At 34.9% G+C, this 19,116-nt stretch overlaps 1 long non-coding RNA gene across 1 annotated transcript; it reads left to right on the plus strand.

The window, feature by feature from the left end:
- The first annotated feature begins 737 nt into the window (after positions 1-737).
- Positions 738-18,865, plus strand: LOC143224190 (uncharacterized). Its single transcript, XR_013013256.1, has 4 exons — positions 738-843; positions 10,103-10,217; positions 10,904-11,497; positions 18,315-18,865. It is a non-coding gene; the product is annotated as an uncharacterized LOC143224190 (long non-coding RNA).
- Positions 18,866-19,116: the final 251 nt, after the last annotated feature.

Consider the following 19,116-nt stretch of genomic DNA (forward strand, 5'->3'; position numbering starts at 1 on the left):
TTCCTGGGTTTCCATGCGGTCTTGTTCGAGTTCGATGTGTTTGAGTTTTAACTGGATTTCTAACTTATCTTTATAACTCAACTCTGATTGGCTAATGGATACACTAGAGTATTTCCCTAATGCTTCCTCAGACAACAAATCATAATCGACTATTATTTCAACAATATGCTTTTTAGCTCATTTTTTCTCATTGATGTTTTTACATCTAATTCTAAAATTTTGGCGATTTCAAGGAAATCACGTTTGTAATATTTTTCTAGTTGTTCGAGGAAGAGTGATTCAAGATTTTCTTTGCGCGAAATTCAAACCAAACCAAAATCAAATCATAATTCAATTTATATTTATCAGAGCCAACAAGATTTGATTTAGGTTTGGTTTGAATTTTGCGCAAAGCTACACGAGGGGTCTCTGCACTAGCCGTCCCTAATTTAGCAGTGTAAGACTAAAAGCTGCTAGTCATCATCACCCACAGCCAACTCTTGGACTATTCTTTTACCAACAAATAGTGGGATTGACCGTCACATTATAACGTACTCGCGGCTGAAAGGGCAAGCATGTTTGGTATGACAAGGATTCCAGCTCGCGAATCTCAGATTACGAGGCGAGCGCTGTAACCACACTTTCCAAGGAGTGTGGCTAAGAAAAACATCTATTTCTGAACATTGACGTAACGAGCTATATATATGTGTATACATTTGCTTTATATTTTTTCAGTTTTTGTAGCTAAGCGCAGAGTTACACAATTCGCTAACTGGCTGTGTTCACCAGTATCGAAATATTGTGTATAGTGTTATAAGTCTCCAGACATACAAACGCTGAGGAACAAATCGACAAAACTCAAAAGTAAGTTTTCATGAGCGTTTATTAGTTATTTACGCTAGATTAATAACATTTATCAAAGGTGAACTTTTATCTCGTACATTTCATGATTTATAAAAGTATAAACATTATGGAGCAGAGCGAATTCAATTTAACTTCTCACAATCTATAAAAAACTTTGTAAGTTTGGTTTGTTTGTAATTTCGCGCAAAGCTACACGAGGGCTATCTGCGCCAGCCATCCCTAACATAGCAGTGTAAGTAAGATTAGAGGGAAGGCAGCGAGTCAGCACCATCCACCGCCAACTTTTGCATTGCTCTTTTACCAATGATTAGTGGAATTGACCGTCACTTATAGCGTCCCCACAGCTCAAAGGGGGATTTTTTGTAGTGATGGGAATTGGAACCTGCGACTTCAGATTACAAGTCGACTGCCCTAACCACCTGACTATTCTGGGCTAATTGCACTTATCTAACTATTGTAGAAAAATTATACGCTTTGGTTATATACCTTAAATATTTTATTTCAAAGTTAAACCACACAATGAATTTACTTCATGTTAAAAAAAAAAGGATGCCTCGCTTCAACTGAACATGCTTTAAACTTTCCATATGAATTCAATAATTACTATAGATTTTAATACTGGCAGGTGTATCAGTTGTTTGAATAAAATAGTACTAAATAGTATAGTATACATATCCTATTTTCTCTGGTACGTATTTCATACGTTGAAAAGTTTTAAATTTCTCTACGCTTTAATTTTGGAGCGCTATAAACATGATGAAGGTAATGTGGAAAAGTTTACTTGATGTATTAATTTTTTGTAGATTAGCCATTCGAAGAATCAACCTGCTGTTTTGTAGAATATTTGCATGACATTAGTTTTTTTCTGATTGGTCAGCTACAGAGAGAATGTGTATTCTATAAGCAGTTTTGGTTTTATATGGGAGATCTAATCTAATCCTCTACAGAACCAGTTCATTGTCCTGAAATAGGTAAGACCCACAGTTAAATTAGAATTCTTAAAGAGGTAGAACTTCTGCAATCCACTTTGACATTCCAATCAGTGCTGGTAAACAGTTTCTGTGTGTTAACCTTTCCTCTGTCTAGGCATAGCCATGTGGTTAGGTCGTTTGACTTGCAGTTTGAGGGTCATGGGCTTGAATTCCTTCCTACAAAAGATGCATAGCTCTGGAGGCGTTAAATTGTGACATCCATTCCACAAATCGTTGGTAAAAGAATATCCCATGAATTGGCATTGAATAACGATGACTAATTGCCTTCCTTCCAGTCTTTCACTACTAAATTAAGGATGGCTAGGACAGATAGCTTTTGTGTAGCTTTGCGCCAAATTCAAAACAAAAAATGGTTTTGCAGAGATCTAGTAACTGTGCGCAGATATAACTCTGAATTATCACAATTATCACAAATTTTGGGAAAATATATACTTGGGAGTTGCAGGCACGTTTGTCCCTGATGTTTGGTTTATTTTGAAACATTTTCGGGCTCTTATCATACTTCTTGTGCCTTATATAGGGTATAGCCATAGTTGAATGCATCTTTTGAATCATCCACTGACAAATTTTGCAGAAATCTGAGCAAAGAAGTTGTGAAACATGTTTCTTCTTCTTTCTGGGTGAATATAGATGAATGAATTGCATATTAATTTAAGTCTTTATACATTTATTCACACCTAGTGAATATTTCTAATATGAACATCTTCATAAGACAGGAAAAGATCTCCATAAGAGAAAAGGTACAAAATGTTGTACGAAGGACAAAACACTTAGGTAACTGTAATACAGTAATAGTAACACTTGAAATGATGAAAGGAAACTCATGAGCATCACATGATCAACAAACCAAAATGAAGGAAATATAAAGCCTGAACAGAGATATTGGAAGCTAGGGACACACAGAAACAAAAGCAGGACAAACAGTAAAGGTATATTCAAGTGTTTATAGTAACATTTTATAAGAAGTACAATAAAATGGACTGAACCTGCTCAGTTTCATGTTCAAACTGAACTTAAAGAAAACACCAACATTTTGAAACATTTAAATATTCAATAAGAGAATGATGAGCACGTTATACCGTCCTGTGCTGTAATAATACTATGACTTACTATAATTTTCAGTACAACTTTAATTCAAATGTAAAATTTAATTGCCTTTCGTCTCACTTGAGATATTGCTGTATATTTTAAATGCCTCAGATAGTTGTGTGTAATAAGAAGAAGTGTAATACAGTGATGCAATGAAGTATAGGCACAGAAGTATAAAAAATGATTATGTAATGATGATGACTCAAGAGGAGAAATATGTTGAGAAATGTCCTGCTGTATGTTTATACTGTAATGAACTGATGATATCAAGATCAGTAAAAGGGTTATGCAAGCTATGGACGCTGCATTAATGAAGCAGAACCAGAAAAAAATATTTAAAGTCGCCATAGTATGAGCTAAAGCTGCAGATGATTCATAATTATTGAGCTCAAAACTGCCTAAAAAGGAAATGAGTCGGCACTTTAATGAAGTATTGATAACAAGAATGTGGGCTTAGACACAAGAGAAGAGGCTGACGGTTCACCGTCTCTAGATAGACAGATCTATTTTTGTTGTTAGCTGTTGCTCATGATCATAAGAGAATTTACCAATAGTTACGACAGAAAGTATTCGTACCCATGCGTCGTGAGTAGTTTTTCCCTCATAACTTAAAAAGTATCACGATTAGGATAACGAAAGTAAAGTGTATTATAAATATTATACTAACACACATCTACATAAATTTTTATGTAAATTGAACGATAAATAAACTGTTTATAAACAAATAACCAAACATAGGAGGGGCAGAAAGTATTCGTGCGTCTACTTTAATGGTCAGTTGTGTAGCCTTTCAGGTGAATTACTTGGCGTAATATCTCCTCATAGCCCTCCATGATCGTTTGACAGTACTCGACTGGTATTTTCTTCTATTCTTCTTTACAGAAGGCCTCCAACTCTTGCACGTTTTTTCGGATGACGCTGATGAACCCTGGTCTTCAACTCATGCCAAACGTTTTTAATTGGGTTGAGATCAGATGACTGCGATGGCCACTCCAGAACGCTTATATGGTTCCTCTGCAACCAGGGTTGCACATATTTCGATGTGTGCTTAGGGTCATTGTTATGCTGGAAGATCCAACAACGCCCAAGTCGCAAGTTCTGAGCATCATTCTTGATATAAGTGCCTAACATATCAACGTACTCTTCTTTTTGCATAATTCCGTTGACGCAGTGAAAGCTGCCTACACCAGAAGAGCTGAAGAAATCCAAGAGCATGATCGAGCCACCTTCGTGTTTAACTGTAGGGGCGGTGTTCTTTGGAAGATTTCGTTTCCCCTTCTTACAGAAAATATAGTGAACATCATTGTGGCCGAAAATCTCGATTTTAGTCTCGTCTGACCAAAGAATACTCTTCCAATAGGTAAAGGGTTTATCTACATGCTTTCTTGCATACCTCAATCGTGCTTCTAAATAAACAGACAATAAATATGGAGTTTTCTACGAGGACGGCATACTTTGAACCCAGAAGAGCGTAACATGTTCGTAACTGTAGAGGTACTTACTTCAACCCCAGTTTCCCTTACTAGTTTCTGTATGTCATTACGTGTTAAACGAGGATTCCTACTAACTTCTCTGAGAATCTTCCTCTTGGTTCTCTCTGGAATTTTGTTGGGGCGTCCGGAACGAGAGAGGTTAGCAGTTGATCCTTTAAGCTTAAACTTGGCAATTATGCTTTGAACAGTAGATTGTGGCACATTACGTTATGTAGCAATACCGGAAAGAGATACACGAGACTTGTATTTTACAATAATTCGGTGTTTTAAATCACTGGACAGTTGTTTCCTGTTCGCCATGATGACCAAGCAGATAATGACGGAGACGGCGCTAAATTGCCGGAAGTACATTTTTTGCTGGCTAAATTCCAATAATTATGAACCCAGCGTCTAGTTCTGGAATGGTATAATATAGTTTATTCGCCAAACTAATCAAAATTTTTACGGGAAATCGGTTTTGTCACGCGTTCTGAAATGTACGAACACTTTCTACTCCTCCTATTTTTGGTTATTTGTTTATAAACAGTTTATTTGTCGTTTAATTTACATAAAAATTTATGTAGATGTATGCTAGTATAATATTTATAAAATATATTATACTTCTATTAGCCTAATCATGATACTTTTTAAAGTTATGAGCAAAAGACCACTCAGGACGCAGGGGTACGAACACTTTTTGTCGCAAAGAAGTCTGGGACAAAGAATAATTATTTTATTAAGTTTTTCATCTACTTAAAATTTACATTCAGCATTCGTATTCTCAAATAGGTTAAGCTCTTTTATTTCAAGCAAGACTTTTGCTAAACAGTTACTTATGAACATTAATTCTATAGTACTTTAATATACTAACCGATGATTTGGAATAATGGCAATAAAATACTTACAAAGAGTTCATGTGAAAAATGGTTGGTTGTCTCATTATTGCTTGTAGTCATGTTGAAGTAGCGCAATTACTGACGCAGAGTTTGGAAGCAGTTTCTTTTCTGCAGGAAAGAAATGATTTTCCGCTCGTTATATGAGATTTTATTCAGTTTTTTTTTTAGGATCCTCATGATCTGCCAAATGGTATCTTAGTACCCGTAAGTAGTTCCGAACTGTAACACAATACGCAGAAGCAATAACGTAAAACATTCTTAATGCTTAAATTCACAACCGAGGGATGTATACTTTCGTTTTTTGTTTTTTGTACTTTCTTTTCTTTGGGTTTACATATTTATGTGAAATATTTTAAGCTCATAGTTGACTAATTTTGCATTAATGTTTAATAGAGGGATTATTTAATTAACTTCAGCTCTCTGGCTTAGTATAATAGTTTAGGCCTAACTCAAATCTGCTAAACCGTTCAAAACTTACTTGATGTTGTCGAGTAAACTACAGAAAATGAAATACCATTTATGTGTGGTGTGTTAACAAATGCCAGAAAGAAAGATACTCAGCTGACAACTTAAACAATTTAGTATTTTATTAACATAATACTCTTCGCAGAATATATTTTTCAAACCAGAACGAAACGTAAGATCATCATATGTTTATTAAACATTAATTAAGAGTTAAGTTAGCAGTAAATAAATAATATTTATTTAATATTATAATAAATATTTATTTATTTAGCTGTAACAGATTTACTGTTAAACATTTGTCATAATAACTTCTGCGTGTTTTTTGTGTGCTTGTTTTCAGTTTGATGCATACGACACATATTGTTGAATGTGTATATGCAAGTCCAACTTGTTCTCTGAATTTTTAGATTCTCGAACATAGAATTGACAAGGTGGTTGCCAGTATTGTTGCCAATTGAACTATCTAGAACAGGGGTGTGCAACAGGCGGCCCGCGGGCCACAACCCGGCCCGCCAAGCCATTTAGTGTGGCCCTAGTTGTTGTAATCTAACCATGTGGCCTGATCTGTAATCCAACGCAAATGGAATATTTTTAAAAGCATCGATCCTACGGGATTCCCAGGCTTCGACTCGACAAACTTCTAAAATTATCTTTGCTAGAGAGGAGCAGGCCGAATTCGATTGGTCGGCCTCCTTAGGGCATGAATAGGTGACGTGCACTAGCACTATTGTCTACGACTCAACGTCATGTCCTGAACCTCGCCTTCGCCCGCTGGCGACAATTTTCCCTAACCTCTGCTGTCCGTCATTCATTATTGGTGAAAATTTTATTACCTTTTACAGTTACTACAAGAGATTGAAGGTAAATTGATTATTATTTAGCATATTGTTGTGACTTTACTGAATTTATTAAAATTTTGCTTTCAGATGCATCTGATTCTATGTACAGTGTGACCTCGTTATTCGCGGGGTTACGTTCTTTACCCTCCCGCGAATAGCGAAAACCGCGAATATTGGACGCAGTTTTAAAACGTATATGTATGCGATTATATACTATATGAAATGCTTCCCAAACACTAATGATACTTATACTCATTGATGCAGTAATAATGTAGCAATATTGCATACTGTTATGTATTTCACTAAATTGTACCGTGCGTTACCGGGCTGTGCTTTGCCGTTTGCGTTGTTGGGGAAGCTGAGGCAGTCAGCCAATAGCAGTCCAATCTTGTTTGGTGAAGACGACAATTGATAAAAACGGCTTGATTGAGTAAATACAACAGAAATCTCCTCGAAAAGCCCTTTCAGTCTCTGTGACCTACAAAAACGCAGTTCGCGCATAACCCGCGAATATGCGGGGCCGCGAATGGCGAACCGCGAATAGGCGAGGTCACACTGTATTTTGCTATTCTCAATTAATTTAAGTACCGGAAGGCTATGATCGGGATGCCAATTTAAAAACATGTGTTTCTGTCCATAAGAGGTTCCATGTGTAAATAAATTCTATGTTTTTTTCTACTTTGCTATTTTCGTGAGAATAATTTTTGTTTTGATTTCAGGGCTAGTAAAATGTCAGCAGTTAAGAAACGAAAAATTGATGATGAGGGAAGGTTATTCAACAGTGAATGGTGCACAAAATATCTTGTTGTCCCACATAATCAAGGTGTTGTCTGCCTCGTCTGTCAAACTACAATTGCAGTCATATTAAGCGACATTACGCAACTAAGCACTCCTCCCAGTTTGATGAAATTGTTGGTCAGGCACGAAAGGACAAAATTGAACATTTAAAACATCCATTGAAAAGCAACAAGGTGTTTTACCACTTTCAAGAAAAATTCAGAACTGGTGACAAAACTGAGTTTTAAGCTTTGTGAATGTATGGCAGAAAAGGGAAAGCCTTTCAGTGATGGAGAATTTATTAAAAATTGTTTAACAATATTCACAGAATATGCATGTCCAGAGAAAAAATATTTGGTGGAGCAAACTAGCCTTTCCCGCTTTACTGTCTCACGCAGGACAAAAGATCTTTCAGAGGACATCAAAGAAACTTTGAAAGAGAGATTGAATTCGTGTGAAGCTTTCAGTCTGGCTTTGGATGGAAGCACTGATATCAATGACACATCCCAACTTGTCATTTTCATCAGAGCTGTTACTGCAGGCTTTGATGTTTTCGAAGAGTTTTTAGATATGGCAAGCCTTTCCTCCACAACCACAGGACAGGATATTTGTGAACAAGTGCTTAAGGTTGTAGAAAAGTTTGAACTGAATCCTTATAAATTATGTGGTGTTATAACAGATGGTGCTCCTTCCATGACAGGTAGGACAAATGGATTCACCAAGAAATTTCTAACTGCAATTGGAGCACAAGACGTAGTTGTAAGCCATTGCATTATTCACCAAGAGAGCTTGTGCACCAAAGTTTTGGATTTTGCAGAAGTCATGAAAAATGTCGTCCAATGCGTAAATTATATTCGAACACGAGGATTAAATCATCGACAATTTAAAACTTTTTAGATGAGCTGGACAGTGAGTATTCAGATGTTTTGTACTTCTCTGCTGTACGTTGGCTTAGTAGAGCTGCTACTTTGAAGAGATTCTGGAATCTGCGAGAGGAGATTAAGTTCTTCATGGAGAGCAAACGTCAGAATGTGGACTTCTTGAGCAATGAGAACTGGCTGAATGACTTAGCATTCCTCACAGACATTACACAGCATCTGTCTGATTTAAACTTAAAACTACAAGGGAAAAGTCAACTTGTGAATAAGTTGTTTGAGCATATTTGTGCTTTTGAGAAGAAATTGGAACTTTTCCAGGTTCAGTTGAGAAGAGCCATATTGACCCATTTTACATGTCTTGCAACCAGGAAACTGGAATTTCCTAATCTGGATTGCACCAAATATGGAACCAGTGTACAAAAGCTGCGTGATGAGTTTGCAAACAGATTTCCAGATTTCAGACAAACTGAAATTAGATTGAAATTGTTCGCTCAACCTTTTGATTTGGCAGTGGAAGACAGTCCTGATGATTGCCAAATGGAACTCATTGAACTGCAGGCTGACATGGACACTAAAAGGAAATTCTCTGAAAACAGTTTGCTAGACTTTTTACAAACTCTGTGTACGTGAAAAGTTTCCCAATTTGTCCCGTCATGCACAAAGAATTTCCTCCCTTTTTGGTAGCACCTACTGCTGTGAGCAATTTTTCTCCAAAATGAAGCTCATCAAAACCAAATGTAGAAGTCAGCTGACTGATGAACATTTGACCAGTCAGTTAAGAGTGGCAACCACTTCTGTCAAGGCCCGGCATGGCCTAGCGCGTAAGGCGTGCGACTCGTAATCCGAGGGTCGCGGGTTCGCGCCCGCGTCGCGCTAAACATGCTCGCCCTCCCAGCCGTGGGGGTGTATAATGTGACGGTCAATCCCACTATTCGTTGGTAAAAGAGTAGCCCAAGAGTTGGCGGTGGGTGGTGATGACTAGCTGCCTTCCCTCTAGTCTTACACTGCTAAATTAGGGACGGCTAGCACAGATAGCCCTCGAGTAGCTTTGTGCGAAATTCCCAAAAAACAAACAAACAAACAAACAAACAAAACAAACAAACACTTCTGTCAAAGCTGATATTGACAAGCTCTGCAAGGACTCTAAATTTCAAGTGTCGCACTAAAATGATCACTCATGCAAAAATATAAAATATTATTGCTTGCATTTTGAGAATTTTTTTTTTAATTTATTGTGCATGTACACGAATAAGCTTGTTTTTTAAGTGGCCCCGCTTGATTGATGAAGTTGGTTATATGGCCCACCGACGAAAAATGTTGCACACCCCTGATCTAGAACGTCGTCTAACTGTTTATAAATCGATATGCCAAGAGACAGAATATTATTACTCACCTACAGTCAGTATACTATAAGCCTCGGAATCTATAATTGTGATTAACGCTTATTAATCGCAAAACCACCGAATTTGACCAGAAATGTTTATAGACTTCGAACGTTACGAACTGTTCAACTTCAGAGAATTAACTTCGGACGTTACTATTTCTAGGGAGAACTTTAGATATCTATCTCAGTACATCTGTATATCAACATAAAAATAATTTGCGCATCATGGGACGGGACCGTCAATAAAATATTAAGTTCTTGACCAGATAGAACACTGAATATTGTTTGTGAGTGTGTAAAAATTTCTGTATATAAATAATTGTTTATCAACTTTGTAATAGCCGTTATTACAAATTGTATTTATTTATATTTAAATATGCTTGTATTAAGAAAAATTGTGTGTATCAATCTTGTTGGCAAATATCATAATTTCGATACATACCGACATTCAGTTAATTCTTTGATAGATTGTTTAGGCAGAGTATTCATGATGAAACTTGGTAGAATGGACGGCAACTGCCTGTTGTGGAGACACAAGTGTAGAGGATGACGTTTCGAAAGTCTTCCGCCTTTCGTCTTCAAGTCAGTCTTCAAATTACCTTATAAATTATAAAGTATAGTGTCTGACTTTGAAATCTTAATACGGAACGTACATATAATAAATCGGAGACTCGTCCAGGATAAATTATGATACAAAGCACAGCACTAAACTATTAAAGACTTGAATGCATAATTTAATTTTATTATTTGATGAGTTACATTTATCTGTGCGTAGAATTTGCTTAAAGTTATAAAAGTTACTTATATATGTATGTAATCATATTTCTTTAAGCATGTAGGCTAATCATCATTGAGTTCTATGTATGTTGATGTTTTAAACGAGTGAACCATAATTTATATATATTCCTGAACTACTAACAATTTGGATGTTTAATAAATCGTTTTCAACACATTAACATTAATATTTTATATACACATTTGTTTGAATACCTACACAAAAATCGATTTCTATAAGCGGTAAAGCGAAGGCATGCGTAATTTGTAGTCGTCATTGTTTGATCAACGGTTATTTTAAGTTACATTGTATTGCTCTTTCATTCCAAAGACTGATGACGTAAGTTTAGAAACGTTAAGTGCGGATCAATAATTATTTGTTTAATATAAGTGTGTTTTTATATAACACGTTAGCACGAATAACATTTATGTACTAGTTATTTGCAACTTTTATTCTTAATCACTTAGTTTTACTTTGCTTTAATTTTCTCCAGTACCATTGCCTTCCTGAAACTTCTTGTCTTTGAGTGGGAATTTAATTCATCCATCATGACCGCCACCACGTCTGTGTCTTCCCAACATAAGTGACAAAACGAAAGTGAGATGAGCGTGCCTAATAACACAACTGTCGAACGAGATGGGAAAGTAAAACTTTCTAAATTACGAAATAACTCAAAAATTTACGAAACGAAACGAAACAAGAAAATAATCCGACTTATGACTGTATTTGCGTATGTTTTCTCCGTTTCCTTAGCTGCGATAGTCCTTTCTCTGTACTATGTATTTTTGTGGGACCCAGCAATGGAAACTCAAATTACAGCTATTTCTCAAGCTCTTGTAGCTATAAAAGCAGTCGAGCTTTTGGAGCCTACTAAACAAAAATATCCATACGTCACTAAACTTTCAGAACAATCAACTTCTGTTAACGGTCTAACTTATTTTGACACTAGGTCTAAGTTTGCTGAAATGAATCAGTATCTCGACATCAGCAGAATCCAAAAAAGCTGAAAAACGTACTTCAAATAAAAAAATGATTGACAGAAATTCTGTACTTCCTGAATTAAATGAACCAGAAAAGCTTTAGAAACGTAAGTACTTCTTTTTTTATGTAGGGCGATACTATAGATTTTGCTTCTCTAGTCATAAATTTAAAATGCTGGCCCCTTTAGAGCCTCTCCATCATTAGCATCCGTAAAAATCTAAGCTATATTATAAAAAGCCAGTGTGTGTCACGTCACTCTCGATTTCTCGAAATAGGAAAAGTCATAACAGGCAAAATGCATTTATCCAAATAGAACAGTTTGATTACTGTCTGTCTATTACGATTTAATAAGGGGCCGTGAGGGGGGGGGGGGTCACGAAACCTTATAAGTCTACCTGTTCGTAATCCGAGGGTCGCAGGTTCCAATCCCAATCATACCAAACTTACTCGCACTTTCAGCCGTGGGCACGTTATAATGTGACGGTCAATCCTACTATTCATTGCTAAAAGAGTAGCCCATGAGTTGGCGGTGGGTGGTGATGACTAGCTGCCTTCCACGTAATCTTACACTGCTAAATTAAGGATGGCTAGCGCAGATAGCCCTCGTGTAGCTTTGCGCGAAATTCAAAAACAAACTGAAACAAACGTAGATACTAAAATAAATATATAACAGTAAATTCGTTACCAATTGTCTGTACATTCATTTTTTGACTTTCAGTACATAGACTAACAATAATATAAGTTTATTCTATGGCAAATTGTTTAGGCAGAGTATTCGTGGCGAAACTTAGTTAAATAGACGGCAACTGCCTGTTGTAGAAACACAAATGTAAAGGTCAGTGTCTGTATGGTGTTGTCGATTTTATAGCATTTGGAGGATTGTGGAGAGCGTGTTATGATTATTAGATTATGCCTTTGTTGTTAAGCGACATGACATAAAAGCCATTGTTGGAACGTAGTGTCACTAAAACGCACTGATATTTTCTATATATTAGAAGTTGTTAATCTGTTGTGTTTTTTTTCCAATAAGTATTCTGTAAGTACGCGACAAATTGATTTCGTTAATGATCTTAATTTTGATTCGCTCACAAAGGAATTACCGATTTTGGACTGCCTCGACTGCACTTTTCTGCCTCTCTGTTGATTAAGCTTGATTTCACAAAATTTGTTTATTTCCGTCAACTATACAGTATAAGGTTAGGAGATACTATAAGTAGTACTACTTCCCCTAATTTTGGACGGGCTGTACGTTGATATATATACTATTACATAAATGATTTTTTTCCTCCAGAGACCTATCTCTTGAGTTTTAAAATGTGATTCTTTCGTCTCTTTGCAGCTTCACAATCTGACGCACCTTTCTGAATTTAGCATGTTTATTGATTATCTACAAAATAATTTTCGAGCAAGTAATATACAGTAAATGATATAAAGAAAATGTGGGATAGTAGATTTTATTGAAAGTAAAATTAGCGTAAAAATAATTGCTTTAGCTGCCTTAATTAGTTCACTGTCTGCTGAAGTCAGGCGTGATTTTTGTTTTCTTTTGTTAAACATAAAGCGACAAAATGGGCTTTCTCCACTCGACGTTTAAACGCTGTAAGCCTCAGGCATACCACAGAGCCAATGGAGGCTTATGTTTATTGACAATCTTACTATAAAGATGATCCATTACGTATATGTGTTAGCGTCTATCACCTAGAGGACACTGTACGGTGGTGTACATGGGCTATGTTGGTTTAGGAGTTTTGCTCAAAAATGGAGAATTAGAAAAGACTGATATACATGTATGTTTAATTTCTACTCTTTGTAGACTTGGTTTTGAATATAAAGATACGAGTATTGAATCAATTAAATTAGTCAATTATTACATTCACAAAGTATAGTATTGAATTAACATCTAATGACGTCATTTAATAACAAAATAAATGTTCTTTGTTTAATTTCGCGCAAAACTACAAGTGGGCTACCTGTACCAGCCGTTCCTAATTTAGCTTTGTAAGACTAGAGGGAAGGCAACTAGTCATCACCACCCAGAATGGTATGATTGACTGTCACATTATAACGCCTTCACGAAGCATGTTTGGTGTGATGGCGATTCGAGCCCTCGACCCTCAGATTACGAGTCGAACACCCTACCACCTTTATAGTGTTTTTTATACAATTTTTGCTTCCTTAACAGTACCCTCAATTATAATATATATATATACATAACTTGTTACGTATTATAATTTATCTGGAACGAGTGTCAGATTTATAATGTTACGTATTACGATTGCAGACAATTAAACTATAATTTTGATTAGAAATTAATTAAATATAAATATGTATCAAATTTATGATATTTGTCAACAACATTGATACACACAATTTTCTTTCTTAATACAAATGTATTTTAATAAACAAACAACAATATAATTTATAATAACGGTTATAACAAATAATGGTATATATACAAAAGTTCTTGGAGCGTCGATTATAAACTTTAGGCGTATTTCTCGAAAGCTCAGTTAGCAACAGTATTTTAATTACACAAATAGTGTATTGTCGATTCTTACACTCGAAAATCTTCTACAAATTTAGAGAAAATAGACGGAAATTTTGCAACATTATAAGTTGCATGCATTCTTAAATCTATATTTAACTAAAACAAACGTTGATATTAAACTAAATACGTAACAATTTATGAAAATATACTTAGTAAATGTTTGGTAATAACAAAGATTCAATAAAATAAAAATGTCTTACTTTTGTGAATGGCGAGTTGCAATAAATTTTGCTTTAAAATACCCCAATCTACAAATAACCTGCTCTTTCAATGCTCCACACCCACAAAACAGTTAATAAGCCTCCACTGCAAAAACACATTGTCGAACAGCACTAGCATTAATTAAGAAAGACCTTTTCGCATTTCCTGCTTACATTATAAGTCAGATAGTGAATATTGTGAAATATTTTGTAAATTTACCAAACAAGAGAATGGGGAGAATCTTTATTGAAAGAATATACAAACACACCAAAACATTTATTAAGTTCACGAATTCACTAATGTAGCCTCAGAGCACTCTGATAAATAGAGAATGGTAGAGGCTATGGTTGGTTTGAAAAAACTAGAAGCTTATAATATTTGATACACCACGAAGGAACACAGTGGATATAACATGTCGTTTAAGAATATTCTAGATAAAAAACAAGGTGAGCAAAAAGAATAGCAATAAGGCCCTCAGTATCAGTGATAATAGGAAAAATCATATAAAACTGAACTGACCTTTTTGAAGATAATCATACGATAGTATTTGATAGGATAAGTAAGAGTACCAGACTGATAAGAAGAGGAACACAGAAGTTTTATATGAGAGGTAATTGATTTCAAACGTTTAAGGTAAAGCACACATTTAAAAACTAGTAATACCAGTAAAAATTGAACATATTTGGTGTAACGAAATTTCGAACCCGCGACCCTGAGATTATGAGTTGAATGTCTTAACCACCTAGCCATTCTAGGCCATGTATTTATTGTTAGTTTATTGGTATCTAAGTTGTTACTTCCTCTCATGGAATGATGATCACTGAAATTTTCATACAATCACTTTCATATGGTTGTCAATAACACTGTCCTCATAGAACAATCTCAAAGTAAACTAAAACAGCACTCAGTAAATCGTCTACCTCAGTCATGCAGCGTTGATCATATTCGCCTTTCAAAAAATAAGAAAATGTGCTATCAACGGACACAGAACATTTTTTAGGATAATGAGGATTAATATTATTCCTAAGTACATCAAGTTTCAACAAAATCTGACCATTTTGACTTAGTTATATTGAAAAATCGGTCTCCATGTTAATAGATATGGATTTATGGATTTTCATGCCCTTCCTAAGACCTTGACTTTCTCAAACTAATTTCTCCTAAGTTGGGTAATAGTCCAACTGCATATCAAGTTTCCTCCAAAACCGTTGAGCTGTTTCGAGAAATCGTGCTAAAAATCACAAACACACAGGATAGTGGGGTTAAAAATGTGAAACGACTCAAGAACTAAACATATGAATATATAGTTCTTCTAGGAGAGAAATATTAGCTATTACAACCACAACAAAATAAAATGTTCTGTCAAATAAGAGCTCAATCAAGGTGTTAGAAAGTGTGTCAGCTCTAATGGATCATTTGTAAATTTGAAGTCTTATAATTCTAAAACTTGTGTTTCGGTACTCGTGGTGGGCACAGTATATATGGCCCATTGTACAACTTTGTGCTTATCAAAAGAACAAAACACGATGGAAATTTTACCCAGGAAGTAAATATTTATGGCGTCAATCACATTTCACAGCCCCCCACTGGCACAGTCGTATGTCTGCGGATTTACAACGCTAGCAACCAGGTTTCGATACCCGTAATGGGGAGATCAGAGCTAACCCATTGTGCATCTTTGTGCTTAATTTCAATCAAACAAATAAACACACTTCACAAAATAGTATAAACTGAGGAATGTATAATTTTATTTTAATACAAATTGCTTTTTACAGGTCCATACAAATTATGCTCGCAAAAACTCATTAACTATTATTACGATAATTAAAAAAAATTCAAGTTAAAAGTAATTTTGGGTTTGAAATTAGTAAAGAAGATCGAGTAAGACCTGGCACGGTCTGGTGGTTAAGGTACTCGACTCGCAATCTGAAAATCACGGGTTCGAATCCTTTTATTCGATCATGCTCGATCTTTTAGCCTTGGGTGTCGTATAATAACGATTAATCTCACTATCGCTACTAAATTAGGGATAGTAAGCGCAGATAGCCCTCGCAAAGCTTTGCATGAAATCCAAACCAAACCCAAGGAGTCTGAGTGAAGTGCACAAAATGTGTTTTAACGGCAGCATTTGCAAGAGCCAATGCATCAAATAAAATTATTTTTGAAATGCTATGCAAAATAAAAAAATTCAGCACATTTTAAGTCTGTCCTTTTGTAACTTGAAGAAGAAATCTATTCACAGTCTTACTTCTGTAGTACACAGATTTTGAACTGCCTGAAGTAATTTGTCGAACCTCCAATGAAACAGAGCATGTTCTGTAACGCCATGTGTATAAATATGGCTCAATACCTAAACAAAAAATGTGATTTCGTGACTAAAAAAGAGCCAAGCTCTACAGCAATGACTAGGATTCTCTAATATAAAGAAAACAAACTATGTGAACTCATTTAATTACCCTGGCAAATTTGGTAGAGAAATTTGCAGTTGGAGCTTCAATCGTAATTGGAACACAAGAAACATTGAAGATTCAGAAACACAACCTGGATAATTCAATTCCAGTAAAAAATTGTTTATGCATTTCAAATGCTCACATATCTTTCTCTTTTCTGCCTATTAAGATGTAATGACGTTGCCAGACCTGCAAAGATCTACATGTAACTCAACCACACTGATTTTTGAAGATACACCAGAGACAACTTTAAAACGTTCTCTACGAGGCGTGGAACAATGTGCTAACACTGTCCATTTACCAAAGTGATAATAAAGTTTGGCTATGTTCTATATAGCTGGCATCTACCATTAACTCTATGTCAGCAAGTTTATATATCTCAACGATCTCACGTATAGGGATCTGTTGCTTTAGAGTTAATAATAGTTGATTACTGTTACCAAGTGAAACCTGCTCTGAAAGAAGCCGAATAACAGTATCAGCCTACCTGGTAATGTTTAGAACTGGAAAAATCAAGCTGCTGGAAGTCTATAAATAATACTTCTTTCTTTTGGTGTGAGGCTGGGAAAAACCAATTGGCGCTGATATCATTACTAAAGGAACAACAATAGTTAAGTTGGTATAATCACAAATATCATGTCGTCTGTAGTTATTACAACTGAAGCAGGCCATTGGGTATCATTACAATGTCAAAAATAATAAATAAATACTCCTAATCAAATAAAGATGAAATGGTTTAGTGGGCAAACAGAAGAGTTTAACAAATTGATAAAAATACACAGTTCATTAATGCGTTCTGAGAATATCTAATACCTCGCTAATAATAACTCTGGTACAAATTGCTTAGTAATTAATGCAAGCTGAGAAAAAATATTGTTCTAACCTGAAAGTTAGAATAATTATAATTTGCAAAAATACACATTTTCTCAACTAAGGCATTTTTTAATTTTTTATGAGAGCTGTTTTTTGGAGGTGGAGGAATAATAATAAATGTTAAAATCTATAGAAATACAGAAAATTAATTCCGTTATCTTATTATACTGTTATCTAGGTATTTAAATAATAGTCAAGGTCAAATCCCTTCCGTACCGATTTGGTACGTAGGATCCGGTCCTGAACCCCTGCTGAATCTCACAAACGAATGATATTGTTAAAACATTTCTTTTTGGACGAATTGCCAATCCATTGCAGGTTACCCCAGGTAACATCTGGCACCCTTCATTAAGTTAGGTACTAAAACAATTGAGATAAAGTGTCTTTCTAAAATACGCAACAGCAAGATGCGCAATATCCTCGAATTATCCAAAGTGCCAGTCTAAGAAACTGACTAACTTTGTTTCCACTCTTTTTGGTGCATGCCTGTAAGGGTTTGTGAATATTATTCAAAAAGGTAATAGTATATCTGAAATAAATTACATGTGTATTAAAAAGCTGAATCATGTGTTTTGCAGTCAGATTTTATAAATCATATATTTCTGTTTTACATTGTAATAAAGTTAAATATTTTTCCTAGTAATTGGTGAATGACCTCATACTTGTTTTTAACTTTTATGCAACGATTAAAAGAACGCCTTATAAATGAGAAAATGACAAATTTGAATATTTTTAACTACTTTACATATACGTTGGTTTCTAGTTATGAATGATAAATCTATTTTTTTAATTTTTCAAATAAATAGTTTAGTATTCATTTTTAAGTCAGTTGTATTTTTCTTAACTGACAGAGTGATTGACTTGGGAAACAAGTTGCCATGGGCAGTTGTGGACGCCGGCAATGTATCACAGCATATAAAAGGAACAGATGATTTCCAAATAGACAAAAATAAATGGCGGTTTTAAATCTTTACATTTTCTCAAAGGTGGATGTGCAAGGACAGCCTTGGAAAGATTAAATAACTTCTAATTGTCTGTATGTTATAATTAGTAACAGTAGTTAGTTAGCAAACTAAATGTTGTCGATAACATAGAAAATCCTAATTTAATCTTTATGCTTAATTTAACTTGTTGGTACATGCCGTTTTATCTGTTCAACTTTTCATCTTTTTATGATCACTTTACCCGAGTTATCATTTAAAATAATAGTACGTGATTTTACTCTCTGCACATCTCTTTTAGTTTTAGGCATAATTACCACTACGTGTACACACTAAAATACGCAAATTGTCTTAACTTCCACAGTATTTATTTATTTTTTAATGTTTTAAAATTTATTATTTTAGGGTGCTTATTTACCTGTTTTCATTTGTCAAAAATAAAATGTAAATAAATGGTATAGGAGGAAAAGTATACTGTTTAGTGTAATAGTTTTATTTTGTGTAAATCTAAAACTTTTTATGATGTCAAACAATAGTAGTTTTAGCTATTCATCATAGCTGCAACAACATTTTTACAATATTTGTGAATAACCTGCTTTTTAATGATAAATTTTCTATTGTAAAATTAAAAAAGTATGACTAAATGAATAAAACAAAATTAGGTATATAAAATATATATATATACGTTGCTGGCCAATATCTTAAGGCCAAT

This window comes from Tachypleus tridentatus, chromosome 8 (genome assembly GCF_004210375.1).
Source record: "Tachypleus tridentatus isolate NWPU-2018 chromosome 8, ASM421037v1, whole genome shotgun sequence".
Lineage (NCBI taxonomy): Eukaryota > Metazoa > Arthropoda > Merostomata > Xiphosura > Limulidae > Tachypleus > Tachypleus tridentatus.